This window comes from Equus quagga, chromosome 2, assembly GCF_021613505.1.
Source record: "Equus quagga isolate Etosha38 chromosome 2, UCLA_HA_Equagga_1.0, whole genome shotgun sequence".
Taxonomy (NCBI): domain Eukaryota; kingdom Metazoa; phylum Chordata; class Mammalia; order Perissodactyla; family Equidae; genus Equus; species Equus quagga.
In genome coordinates this window covers 36,728,871-36,742,731 of record NC_060268.1, presented here as the reverse complement: position 1 = coordinate 36,742,731, position 13,861 = coordinate 36,728,871, and positions in this window count along the sequence as shown.

The following is a 13,861-nucleotide window of genomic DNA, read 5'->3' as shown; positions in this document are numbered from 1 at the left end:
CCAAGCCAGAACTTTAAAAAAGACATCAGTTTATTAAAGTAATTAAAATAGTAAATATTAAGACGACATTTCTTTAGAGCAAATTATTAGGAGAGAGTTTTCTGTTCCTTTGCCCTGTTTCTAGAAACAACCCCAGAGCTCATTTTCTCTCTTATATGTTTCTCTAATATCTATATTTGTTTCTTTGTGATTTGCGAAAAAAATTCAAGAAAGCAAAAGACTTATCCCTTTGATTTGATTTCAGGGGTGAAATGAAGGAACCAACAATGAAGCCACAAGGTCTTCTGTAGTTTAAAGAACAGTTTACCGTTACTGTTCAACTTTGTTTTGATTTGCTTCTTTCAGAAATTACTTCAAAACATCTCGTTTAAAACAACTTCACCACCTTTTTTAATTTTAACTTTTTCAGTCTCCACATTGGAAGCACTTTCTATCTATCTGCTGCCCTAGACAACAAAACTCCCCACTCCTGGCTCCCAGATACTTGCTAAACATTGACTTGCTGAAATTCCTCTTCAAATTTGAGCACATCCGTGAGCTTGGACTTCTTTGGCTTCTTTTTCCCCGACTTTTGCTGCTTTTTATGTAAACATTTCCAAGCCACCTCACACAGATTCCCGTATGGTTGCCCCTACAAACTTGTTTTGAGCCTGAATACTTTCCATTTATGGCTGTTCCATGTTTCCTACCCCTTGGCCAATTTAGAGCCAATGCTCTAGTGTTCTTTCCATTCCGTGAGCTGGGTGACAGCTGACAGGAGGTGAGTAACGGATGGGCAACTCACTTCAAACCATACTCTTGTAACATTGAGAGTGATGATCTTGCAAAAAAAAAAAAAAATGAGCCTTCCATCTTGTAGGGTCCCTCTTCTTTCTCTGGACCTCCTCCTGGGCAATGGAAACACTCCCAGCAGGCTGAGTCTGCTAACACAGCAACTTCTCTATATGCTGTTTCCTGAGCTTGGTTCCCTCTGCCTGTTTCTAACAGAATGTCTTTCAGAGACTAGGCACTGCTCTGCCAGGCTCTGTGTGAGTGTAAGTGTGCATGTGTGTGTGCGTGTGTGTGACTGTGCGATTTTAAGAAGGTAGAAGACAAGAATGAGAACCCTAATGGAAACTGGGTAAATCTCAGTTTGGAGCTGTATAGAGGGGTCAGAGATGCTTTGTTCCTTAGTTTTGCTTCTGAAGAGTCTCCCCAACAAGGGTTTCACATCAAGTTGTGGCGATGGTACCATGTGCTAATGCCTACCGAGTCTATTCTCAAACATCAGACTTCCCTCCTCAATCCTGCGGGGATGGAATCAAAACTCAAGCTAATCCTCCCAGAAGACACAATGTTTGAGAGGATTCACTTTATAAATGTCCATAGAAAAATATGAAAGTAGTGCCTAGTTTTATGTGAAAAATTAAATTAGCTGCATTTCAATGGGTCACAGTATGGTGTATTTTTAGTTGACTCATCTTTGAAATAAAGGTTGGCTCCATTGAAATACAAGCAATTTTCTCCTTTAGGCTGTCTAATTCTTTTATAGTTTAGAAAACTATAAAGGATTCCCAGGTTTCCCAAATAAGACCACTTGGGCTCTGAGTTCATTGCTAACAATGGAATCAACTGTTGAAACAAGTCTTGAGGACAAAATTTGGCCAATGAATCTTGTAGAAAATATATGGATCGAAATTTATTCATAATTTAGACAGGGTGAGAAAACATGTGGCATTCTGGTTGCCTCCCCATGCCCCTCACCCACGGAGGTCCTGCTAAACCAAGCTCCACGCATCTATTTACAAGCATCCTTCTCAACACAGTGTGCCAGTGGTCCAGAGAGGACCCTACACTTCAAAACAAGACTGACCTGTTCAGCTAAAGGCTTGAGGTGATTGTCTCTACAGCAGCTACTAGGAGTTTGTCCTGAAGTAACTTTGTCAACCTTTCCCAGGCTATTCTATGACTCTCACAACCCATTTCCAGAAACTGGAGCCCTGGGGCTCTGGAGCTCTATTTTGATTTCTCTAATTTATCTTGATCGAGAGGGAGAATTTGGGATCATTGAAAATAGAATGGAAATATAATGAATTCATGCTTCAGGCCTCAAATTGGGCATCCTGTCTCCCAGTAAGTCCATTGGGAATCTCCAAATTTAGTTAAATGAGTCTTAAGTCATTCTTCCACTGTATCACTTAGCATGGTATATTGGAATAATTTATTGGTCTATTGCCTATCACACCTAGATTGCATGGCCTTTGAAGGCAGGTAGGATGGCATGGTTAATGAGGTCCAAGCTGGAGCTGGTGCTGTGCTCTCCTTAGAAATCAGGCCTGCCTAGAGACCAATGATGCAAGATCCTCAGCTGTCTGTTTGCATAAGTGACCAAGAAGCCCCTTTGGAGAGAACGTGCCCTAAGAGAAGAAGGAGCTAAGATATATCCAGTTCATGCCAAGAGCAGTGGTAATTCTGAACACCGTAACTGTCACACAGGTTATCAGCTCCTTTAGGCTTTTGCCTGAGACTTACAATAAATTTGATGTAAAAAATAAAAGCAAGCGAAAACTGAAAAGAGTTGTTTTACTGAAATCTCTTAAGTAGATTGAGGGTTCCAGGTTTTGCTAACTTGAGCACCAGAATCTGGGGGTGCCTTCTGCAACACTGAGCAGTCTCTGTGCAGGCCTTGGGCACAAGTGGCGATGGGGGCCCCGACCCTGTGGCTTGGATCTGGAGAAGAGGAGAAGAACAGACGTCTTATGGTAGCCCAGATGCTCAGTGCACAAAGCACCTGCTAGTCACCTTTTACTGACTTCTAGAAATGTCTGGGAGGAATTTGACATGTATTTGAAGTTCCCCCAGAATGTTAGAGGTCAGAGCCAGGGAAATACTGGTTTATGACTGTTGTTTCCTCATTTTTATCCTTCAGGTAGGGTGGCCTGGAAAATACATATATATTGTGGTGAATTCTTTAGTGTCAAGGACAGCATCTTATATAGAGAAGTTTAGAGTTTTTAATCAATTAATTATTGGCAATAGACATTATCATATAAACCTTTGTTACTAATTTCCATTTTGAATAAACACAACTTATTTTAGTTCCAGAATGATTTCTTTCAGGCTCTAAGCAAGTGGGCCTGGAATTGATTTGCGTGAATATGCATCATGTTCACATTGGGGAAAAGCCTTAGGAGTCAAGATAGATGATGGCTTCTTCAGAAATCCCATTTTCAGAAAGCATTCTAAGATATTTCATAAACCCCTACTGGCCATAAGAAAACATCCTTGTGCACAATGTTGGCAAGCGAAATCATCATTTTCAGTAAACTCCCTCTTTTAATACATGAACATTTCTATTCTTGGCACAATCTCAAATTACTCTTTAAGGATAAACTGCAACAGAGGGAGTTCTCTTATTTTCTGAAGGGCTTTGGGTTCTGAGGCCCTTGAAAAAATATGTGTATATCTGAAAGCATGGTATCTTTTCATGTTTTAACCTGGCCCTGACTGAGAAGAGTGGAGGAGCAACTTTAACTATCATGAGACCAGTGAAATTTTCTGACGGGCTGTGGCTTCTCGTGTCTAGCCAACACTTGGATTCTGCTAAAGTTTACTGTGTATAAGGTCAGATGATTCAAATCTTCTCCCAAAGGAAAGCATTCATTGCAAGATACTGTCATTAAAGGAGTTATTTAATAGTAACCCCTCACGTTTAGGTAGTACTTTATACTTTAAAATTTCTTTTACATGCTTAATCTCAATTTGTATGGTTAAAATCTTGGGGACCTATCTTGGCTTTTATACATCTTTGGTTGGGGTTCATTGGTTTTCTATGTGCAGACATTTAAGATGTGGATAATTTTTTCTAAGATCTCATTAAATTTACCCATTTGGTTTAAGCACACAAATTATAAATGCTATATACCGTGTACTTATATTTATTGTTATGCAGCAGGTAGTTATTAACCTGTATGTTAATGCAAGAGGGCTGCCTTTCCAGCTAGACTATAGTCAAATAGTGACACCACATTTTCTATTCCCCCTGGATCGACATATACCCTGTACCTATAAAGGTCAATAAATCGAGTAGATTTTGCATATCCTTGGCTTTAGGCGAGGGATGGCCCTGTTGCTACAGGCAAACAGTACAGAGTAGTTCCAGAGTCACATTCCCCCTGACATTTGCCACCGGAGATGGTAAACCTCTCCAAGATTAAGATCTTAAAAAGAATAAGCTTCCCCAAAGGAGGAAACATGCTCACCTGTTATGATTTTTGCTAAAGTGTAAATCATTTTAAACACTCAACTAGAGTTTTCCTGGCATGATTATTCTGAAAATGAGTCTATTCAATAATCTTTTAGTTATCATTTTCAATTTTTAAAATTATCTTTCAATTTAATCTCCACTGCTTCCCAGAGAGACTGTGGGACTTAAAGGACGAGGCCATTAGAACCATCTAGTCTAGAACCATCTGGTTTAGAGTCATCATTTCTCTCATTACAGAGGTCCGAGAGGGTATACTGAAATCCACTCAAGATAAAAGCAACACCAGGAAGAATAATAAAGTTATTTCTAACTCCTGCCTGTAATATCATTGTGTGCATTTTCCCAAGAAAAGTTCATATTCCTAAATGCAAGAGACAGAAGTGCCTAATTAGATGTTAAATCTACTTGTTCGAAGATACTTCTGGGTATATTAAAAAATTCAGTCTGAAGCTTAGCCAAGATTCTTTTCTTTTTTACACACAAAAAAATATTTGGAAGCAAACACTTCTTTCTGGGATGAAGCTTGGCTATAAGAAGAACAAAATGTTTTCAGTTTTCTTCCCAGTAATTGCCTTGTAAATGGAAAATCTGATCAAATCATTCTTCATTTTCCATCTTCCCTGGCTCCCTGTTGCCTGCAAGGTAAAATGGAAACTCCTTAGCACGGCATATAAAATCCTTTATGATCTGTGCCGGGCACTGTTCTAGACCCATCATGGCTACTCTCTCATGTCGTTCTTCCAAAAATCCTTACAGAATACTACCACTATTTCCAATTTAGAGTTGAGAAAAGAGGGACTCAGAAGTTGCCCAAAGCTACAGTGCAGTTAGGTGGGCAGAGCTAGGATCTCTGACACCGAATATTGTCCACTCATTCTCTAGCCTTCCAACTTCCTTGCAGAAGTTACATCAAAAATGCCTGAAAAAGGATAGATAGATAGATAGGTAGGTAGGTAGGTGGGTAGATAGGTAGACAGATAGATAGATAGATAATTTGTCCATTCAAATGGAAATTTGAAGGAAGAAATGGTTTGAGAACATAATGGTGAAGATGTGCTGACTTAATGATCTTGGTTGTTTCATTCCCATGCCTCAGAGCATGGGAATCTCTAGAGAAAACTTTAAATCCCTAGAGGAAACTTTATTTCTTTTCAGCTCACAACCTGTGTTGTGATTAATAATCACTCCTATCAGAGCAGTAGATGCCGCTAAAAAAGTTTCCAAAGCCTGCACAGCAGTACCCCAAAGGAACGTACTGTGGAGCCCAGGAAGGAGTGGGAGTCTAGGACTGCGCCATCTGCTGCGACAGCCACCAGCCGCATAAGTCTATGGAGCACTTAAAATTCGGTTATTCTGAATTGGCGTATGCTGTAAGGGTAAAAAAACCCACCAGATTTCAAAGACTTGTATGAAAAAAAGTCAAATAGCTCCTTAATAGTTTTACATTGATTACATGTAGAAATGACAATATTTTGAGTGCATTGGGTTACAAGGAATATATTACTAAAATTAGTTTCACCTGTCTACTTTTTAAATGTTACTACTATAAAATTTAAACTTACCTATGTGGCTCACTTTGTATTTCTATGGGGCAGCTCTCGTCTATGTAGAAGTGGATTATTTTCAGATTCCCTTCCCAGGGGGCCTCGACTTTAGGGAAGTATTATAAGAGAGAAGCATCTGACAAGAATGCGGAACAAATTCTCATTTGTTTTTTTAATCTGAGGTTTACTGGGGACAGTATCTCTCCAACACATGTGGCCTGAGAACATAGTTGGACACAGAGCTGCCAAGAGAACTGGCTGTGGCTTCCAAGGGCTGTGATTTCCTAAGGAGAGCAGGCTGTGTGTTCTAGAGGAGTTTTGATCACGTTTTTCTGTTTCTCTGTGTTCAAATCAAGTCAGTATCCATAGAACACAAGAAGATAAAGAGCAGTAATAAATGCCCCAAAGCTCTAGCAATAATTTCCAGTGATGAATCCTGGATGAGGCGGGACCACTCATCTGGCTGTGAATAGAAATCTGTAGAACCAGGGAGGTGTGTCCTAGTCGCGCTCCCTTCTGCACACTCCTACTCTGCAGTGCTCACATTAGACTTATATCTACATGTATTCTGTCTGACATAAAGCATAAAAATATAGCCACTATAAAGAAACGGCTCAAATGTGATAGTTTATTTTTCACTCACATAAAATCCAAACCAACAGCTGTCAATTGATGGGACTTTGGCTTTTTCCATCTTGTGGGCTTCTCTCTCTTTAACACATGGTTTGTAAGGTCACATGCTCCTCTTTCTCAAGCTGGAAAGGAAAGTGCCTGAGGGCCAGAATTCCATTAGTTAGAATTCAGTGGTGGTCTATTCATGGGCCTTGAGAGAAGAGGATCGTTCTGGTGAACACAGAGCAGTCTCTTCCATAACCTGCCCTTCTCGTTCACTGAATACCAGCTCTTCCTGTACACGCAACACACTCATTCTTTCCCCACGGGAGACAACACAAAGTTCTCTCCAGCCACGGCATCCAGCTCAAAGTCTAGGATGTCTAGGGCATATGGAGGAGTCCTGTCATTTTTTGATACTTTGAACTTAAGACTCGGAAATTCACCTCAAAAGGGCTTTAAACACAAACACACACAGAAACGCCTTAATCATGGAGTTGTTTTTGATGCCAGAACAATAGATTTCTTTAGTAGTTTGAGTGTAAAACAATTTGAGTCAGTTGCTTGACATCATATGGACAAACTATAGTTGTTTGGTAGCTTTTCCGTTGATTGAGTTGGAATCTTACTAATGATAGCTTCAATGCAGTGTTGGCATTTCCTTTGCCACAGGAGCATAGTTCCTAACCTACTCTTTCCTCTATGTTCTACGTTCACTGTTGCTCTGCGCATCCCAGCTCCAACCTCTAGGTCATTGCCAGCCCCAGAAGTCACGACTAAGCATGGACAAAACCTTATCTCAACATTTTTGGTTTATTTGTTTTTGAGACAGTGTTTTGCTTTTCAGGAATTATGTTACTGGAAGGCAGGAGCAAAAATGAGCAATCTTTGCTTAAGGCCTATCAGCTCTGCCCCTGAGGTTCCACACAGTCTCCATTCTTCAACTGGAGAAGTTTTGAAGCTTCTCCTGAAGCCATGTTCCCCATCCCCATACCAATGCACAGCATTTCTCTTCTCCCATCTTCTCCAGGCCATAACAACTATGAATGGGTGCAAGAACATACAAAATGAAAACAAATATATTCAAAGGGTTGCTCCAAGAAGTAGGCCTAAATCTTCTACTTAGGATGTACAAATCTGGTTAATTAGTAACCTCTTTGAACCTCAGTTTCCTCATCCGTGCAAGAGCAATCATCTCCTTCAGAGATTTGTTGTAAAAAGCCAACAAAAAATACTGGAAAATGCAGAGCACAGTGCTAACCGTAATAAGTACTCGATTCATGATAGTTGCTGTCTAACTTTTTTACTTCAGCTTCCTTCCAGCACCCCCCGACCTGCAACACCTCCACACCCCCCACCCACCCCTTAACTGTGGCCTTCAGTATTCTGATTACTAGCTCAGGCTGCTGACATTTTGCTTTTCTACTCTCTCCTGCTGCCTCAGCACATCCTTAGACCCCAGCTGAAGACGCCCAGGAGCTATCCTTCCTCACAGTGCTCTGTCAATTAGTCTGGCTCCACCTAGCCTCAGCCCACTTCTGTTTTATGCCTGTGGCTATTGGTAGCAAGAAAATCAGTGGTCACACTAACCGAAGACTAAACGCGGGCCCAGGGAACCAGGAGTGAACTGGGATCTGGTGAGTTCAAGCTGAGTGTGCGTGTTTGTGTGAGAGAAAGACAGAGACAGAGAGATGTTGAGTGAGAGAATAGATGCAAGGAAATATAACTGAGGGAAAGTACTATGAGATTTTGGAATAAGAAGTTTGGATAAAGATATACATAAGCCAGAAGAAGCCTGGGAACCAAACACACTTGTGAATGATGCAGAAAGAGGAAGAGAGATAAAAAGAAGCCAGTAGGATGTGTCACTGGACTTAAAGTGAAAGAAGGGAAAAAAAAAGTCAGGAATGTAGTGGAGAATGGAAAAATAGAATTAAAACATGTGGACATATATATATATATATGTGTGTGTGTATACATATATATATATATATAAATCAATTTTATGAAATTGTGTCATAAAAAATAAATTGCTTGTTCCAAAGCTTAATAATTAGGGGTCAATTTAGGAAGAGAACTCAGTGCTCTTATATGCAACTCTCCTTCCCCAGGGGATTCCTGGAGCTCCAGTTAAACAATCTATATATAGAAAAGGCCAGTGCCCTCAGGAGATGAAGCCTTGATTCATGATTAATGATGGCCAGTGTCCAGTCCAGGAAGCCCTTCATCTGCCCTTGACCACAATCCTTCAAGGCTGGATGCCATTGCCTTATATAGACCTCCATCAGAAAAGGAAGAAGGTATCTTTCTGGAGTCTCCACAAATACTTAAGTGGGATCCAGCCCACCTTCCAGTCAGCTCACATTCAGAAGAAAGGATCGTTGTTTGGATACGGACCAACTAAGCCAGAGAGAAGGAAAAAGACACATAAGCACAGGCTTCCCTTTTCTAGAGAAAAGAGCCCGTGCTCTGTGGTGGTCCGCCTTCTCTGTAAAGGCTTCTGACACTGTCCCAGGAGGGACTCTTTTCTGATCCTAACCCCATTACCACCCTGTTTGCACTTGGTGACTCATGGTAGATGGACTGGCATTCCCAGAGCTGATCCTTTATCACCAGTGGGAGAGCCGGGCAGCTGTCTCTGCAGCCTGACTATCCTCCGGGGGTTTCTCCTGTCATTCCCAATGTAGTGGAGCTTTTCAGTGCTAATGAAGATAATTCACAGGAAAAATAGTTTCTTTGAATAACAAATGCTTTGGCCAGGTTCTGGCTCCACAGACTGCCCAGTTCCAGACAGTATGGAAAGCCCTTGAGTACAGTAACAATATTGACAATACAAACAACTACTGCTATTATTATTTTATTGCTATTACTATTAGATAGTGAAATGGAATCAAAACCACCCCATATTTCAAGCATTCTCCTGTAATTTTAAAATCTGATTTGGAAACATATTTCCTATTCACTGACAAAAGGCAAAGGGAAACTTCAGTGACACCTCTAAAGCCTTACAGAGAAGGGATACAGAACCAGATTTGAAAGTCTCGCTCTCCCACTTTCTTCCAGGTGTGCAGCAATGCAACTCAGGCTAGTGTGGAAAAGAGACAGCGGAAAGTAGCCCCAGGAGCGACTCCAGCCAAGGGTCATTTCCTCACAGCTTTCCCTCTCTACCAGTCTGGGTTTGGGGCATTTTTTTCCAATTGTATATCCAAAACATATTCTGGAGGGTTAGCGCTGTCACTGATCAATCCTGCTAATGGTAATTGCACTAACGCCAAGGCATCATGAAACCACTGGTAAAGAAATTGGTAATTTAAAAAAAGTCTTCATTTTGAGATAACTGCAGATTCACATGCAGTTGTAAAAATAATACAGAGAATTCTTTCACCTAGTTTCCCTCCATGGTAACATCTCATGATGTTACCTCTGCAAAACTATGGTTAAGTATCAACCAGGATATTGACATTGACGAAAACCCCTGGTCTTACTCAGACATCCAGATCTCGCTAGTTTTTCTTATGCTCATTTGTGTGTGTATGTAGTCCTTTGTAATTCCATCACATGTGTAGGTTTGTGAATCCGGCACCACAGTCAAGATACAGAACAGTTCCCTCACCACAAGGATCTCTTTTATATTTCTCAAATCAAAGGAATATTTCTCACTGAGTGGTTTACGGGAATATTTATAACTGAGGTATTATAAAAAGAGTGAGAAAAAACAACCGCACCCTCATTTTGTAAACCAGTGATTGTTATGCTTTTGTGGGAAATGGAATTAAACAGTTCATTTTCTTCCCCTTTCATTCACCTGACAACCATTTTGGGGGATTGTGCTAGATACTAAAAGAAGTTGTTAAGACACATGACCCTTTAAAGAGAGAGATATAAGTAACCAATGCTATTTCAATAAATAGAATATTAGAGGAACATACAAAGAACCAGTAGAAGAAAAATATTCAATCAACTAACATTTGCTGCTCTGTTCAATGTGCCAAGCACCAGAGAAACAAAAATGTGTTAGAATACATCTATCTCAAGTTTCTCTGTCAGGGATGATGTTCCTTTTTCTCTCTTCCTATCAAAATAAAACCAGACCAAACACATGCACATACAGAGAGAAATGCAAAAAGCTGGAGGAGTCCCATTTGGACTGGAATGATTTTCTAAGGACAAAGAACTGTGAAATTGTTCAGCAAGGCCCCCATCAATCAATCGGACACACTCAGGGAACTTTCATATTTTTACCTCCAGCACTTCCACAAGACCGTCAAATTAATCAGAACACACATGATTAGATCATTTAATTAAATGAGCGAGATTTGCTTTTGCTTTTTAGTGAAGAAATTTTCAATATTCACGCTAAACATTGGATTAATGGGACCCAAATTGTCTGATATATACCTGACAAATATGGTGTTCATATTCCAGAGATAGCAGAGTTTGTATGTATGCTTCTTCCTTCAAAACTCTTCTAATATCTATTTGTGGAGGACTTCCTAGCTGTGTAAAAGAAGTGGAGGGGGCTGCCTGGTGGTGTAGGAGTTAAATTCGCACCCTCTGCACCCTCTTCTTCAGCAGTCCAGGGTTTTGCTGGTTCAGATCCTGGGCATGGGCCAACATACCGCTCATCAAACCATTCTGTGGCGGCATCCCACATAGAAGAACTAGAAGGACTTACAACCAGGATCTACAACTATGTACTGGGGATTGGAAAGAAAAAAAAAGAGGAAGATTGGCAACAGATGTTAGCTCAGGGCCAATCTTCCTCACCAAAAAAAAAGCAGACTTTTAAAAAAAAAGAAATGTAAACATGGTCCTTTATATCTAAATGGAGAAAAGAGGTATTCACACAAATCAATGTAATAGGCTTTGAGAAAAGAGTGAAATGTGCACGGCTTCTAACAGTGGGTGAATGCTATTTGGACAAGGCAGAATTTGAATCAGGCCCAAGAGTTACAGGTAGAAAGCAGAGAGGAAGAGTGTTCCTTGAAGGGAAAGTAAATTAGCAGGTGAGGAAATGAGCATCACGTATTCAAGAACAGTGGGACTGGGGCCGGTGTGGTGGTACAGTGGTTAAGTTTGCAACATTCCTCTTTGGCAGCCCAGGGATCTCCTATTCAGATCCAGGGTGTGGACCTACACACTGCTTGTCAAGCCATGCTGTGGCAGGTGTCCCACACATAAAGTGGAGGAAGACGGGCACCGTTGTTAGCTCAGGGCCAGTCTTCCTCAGCAAAAAGAGGATTGACAGTGCATGTTAGTTCAGGGCTAATCTTCCTCAAAAACAAACAAGACAAAAAGAACAGTGAGACTCCAGGCTGGTGCAGAGTGGGGACTTCATATGAGGAACTGTTAGAGACAGCCTGGATTCAAGATGCCCCACTTACTAGACGTATGAATTGGGAAGTGAATTAACCTCTCGCTGTCTCAGCACAGCCGCCCGTAAAGTGAGGAAAATGATTGTATCCACTTCATGGGATTATGGTGAGTGTTAAATGAGATAACTTGTAAAAATCACTTCTCAGAGCGCCTTGCACAGAAGTGCTTACTCTATTCTGACTGTTGTTTTTATAAGGTTAATCATGAGACAATATTTTGGAGAGCCTTAAATGTCATCTTCAAAGAAAACAGCTTAGATTTTAACCGGTAGGCAGAGGTATGCCCCATGGAAACGGAGCAGTAGGCAGTAAGATGTGAGAAGGTCTTTAGGGAGACAATGTTGAAGGAGAATGTGAATTGAGACAGGGGAAAACCTTAGGAAGAAGACAAATTGTCTTAGGCTGATTTGAAAAAGAAGAGAGAAATTTCAAAGGCAAACTCTTCGGACTCAGGGGTTACTACTACTACAATTGAGAAGAAAGAAGTGACAACGGGCCCTGTTTTTCAAATTCTAGAAAATAGTGTAAATGAGCTAGGTGAAAAAGTAAAAGGATAATGAGTTTAATTCTGGATGATTGAATTGAAAGTGAGAGTGGAACATTCTGGATCAGTCAGGATTCAATCATTGAACCAGAGGAGCGGAACCAATAGTGGAGATACATATCTCACATCTATATACCTCACCATTTATATACGTGTCCGTGTATATATACTATATGCATAGGAATCTCATAAAGATATAGACTTTATATGTATATATAGCATTGGCTTATATGATTGTAGGGGCTGGCTAGGCAAGCCTGCAGTCCACAGAGCTTGCAGGCAGGAAAAGAAGGTCACAAGCAGGCAGGAACCCTGGAGCTCCCGCTGAAGCTTGTCATCTGCACAAAGGGACGGTGGGGGGAAGGGAGAGCCTGCAGGCCTGCTTGGGGTCTCTGATCTTCAGGGAAGGTCCAGTCCTTCTTTAAAGGGCTTCTACCTGAATCAGTGAGACTCCCTCCCACACTCCTGCCACTGGGATAATTTCCCTTTTGATAAACTCAAAATTAATTGATTTGGGGCTTTAATTACATCTGTGAAATTCCTTCACTGCTGTATCTAGACTACAGTTGATTGAATAGTTTGAATATCTGGGAGAAGGTCTGTGTGTATGTAACACGATGACCGCTGCCTCCCTCCTGCCGTCCAGCTCTCCTGGGGGCCTACCCTAATCAGACACAAACCAGCAAGGCAAGTCTGGGGAATGTAGGTCAGCCTGGCCAAATTCACACATCACCAAGCCATCACACTTTCCGATAAAGATGGTCTGTACATTATGAGGAAGAGACCGAAAATGAGTAGAAGATGCAGAAAGGTGATAAGCCTTTGAGTTAACAGAGAGGTGACAATTGGATTTATGAGACAGGAATTACTTATCAGGAAAGGAGAGAGAAAGAAGTAAGCATCAACTTTGGGCAATGCTCACAGTTAAGCTATGTTAGGAAGGACATAAATAGTAAAGGAGTAATGTAGCTAGTATGGTAGGGAGAGAACAGAAGGCAAGAACACGTAGCCTGTCAAATCGCTCTCCTGCTTAAAATCTCTATGGATCCCCATTGCCTAGAGAATATAAATAGTATATACTGAAACTACTATTCAAATCCCCTCACTCAATGATCCCATCGAGTTTTCTGTCTTCACCTTCAGCCACTCATCCATATTCATGCCGCGTCTGCTCGAACCATGTCAGACTACTATTTCCCAGCCACAACTTCCACGCTTGACTTCTCCTCTTGGCATGTCCTTCCTCCTCATTTCTACCTACAATCACCTACTCATTATGTATGTGTAGCCCAGCTCATATACTGCCTTCTCTGTTTTGCCTTCCTCAGTCCTCATCCCCTATCTGAATGAAAAATGAGAATTTTGTGTATTCTTCTGCTATAGCATTTATTCTATAAATACTACATTCCATGATTTTTCACTCAATTTTCAGTTTCTCAGGGATGGAGGTGTAAGTGATTCCACAAGAAGAACCCAGAGATCTGGGTTCATACCTGGCTCTGCTCCCTTCTATTAGAGTGAGTAGGGACAAGCTACTAAA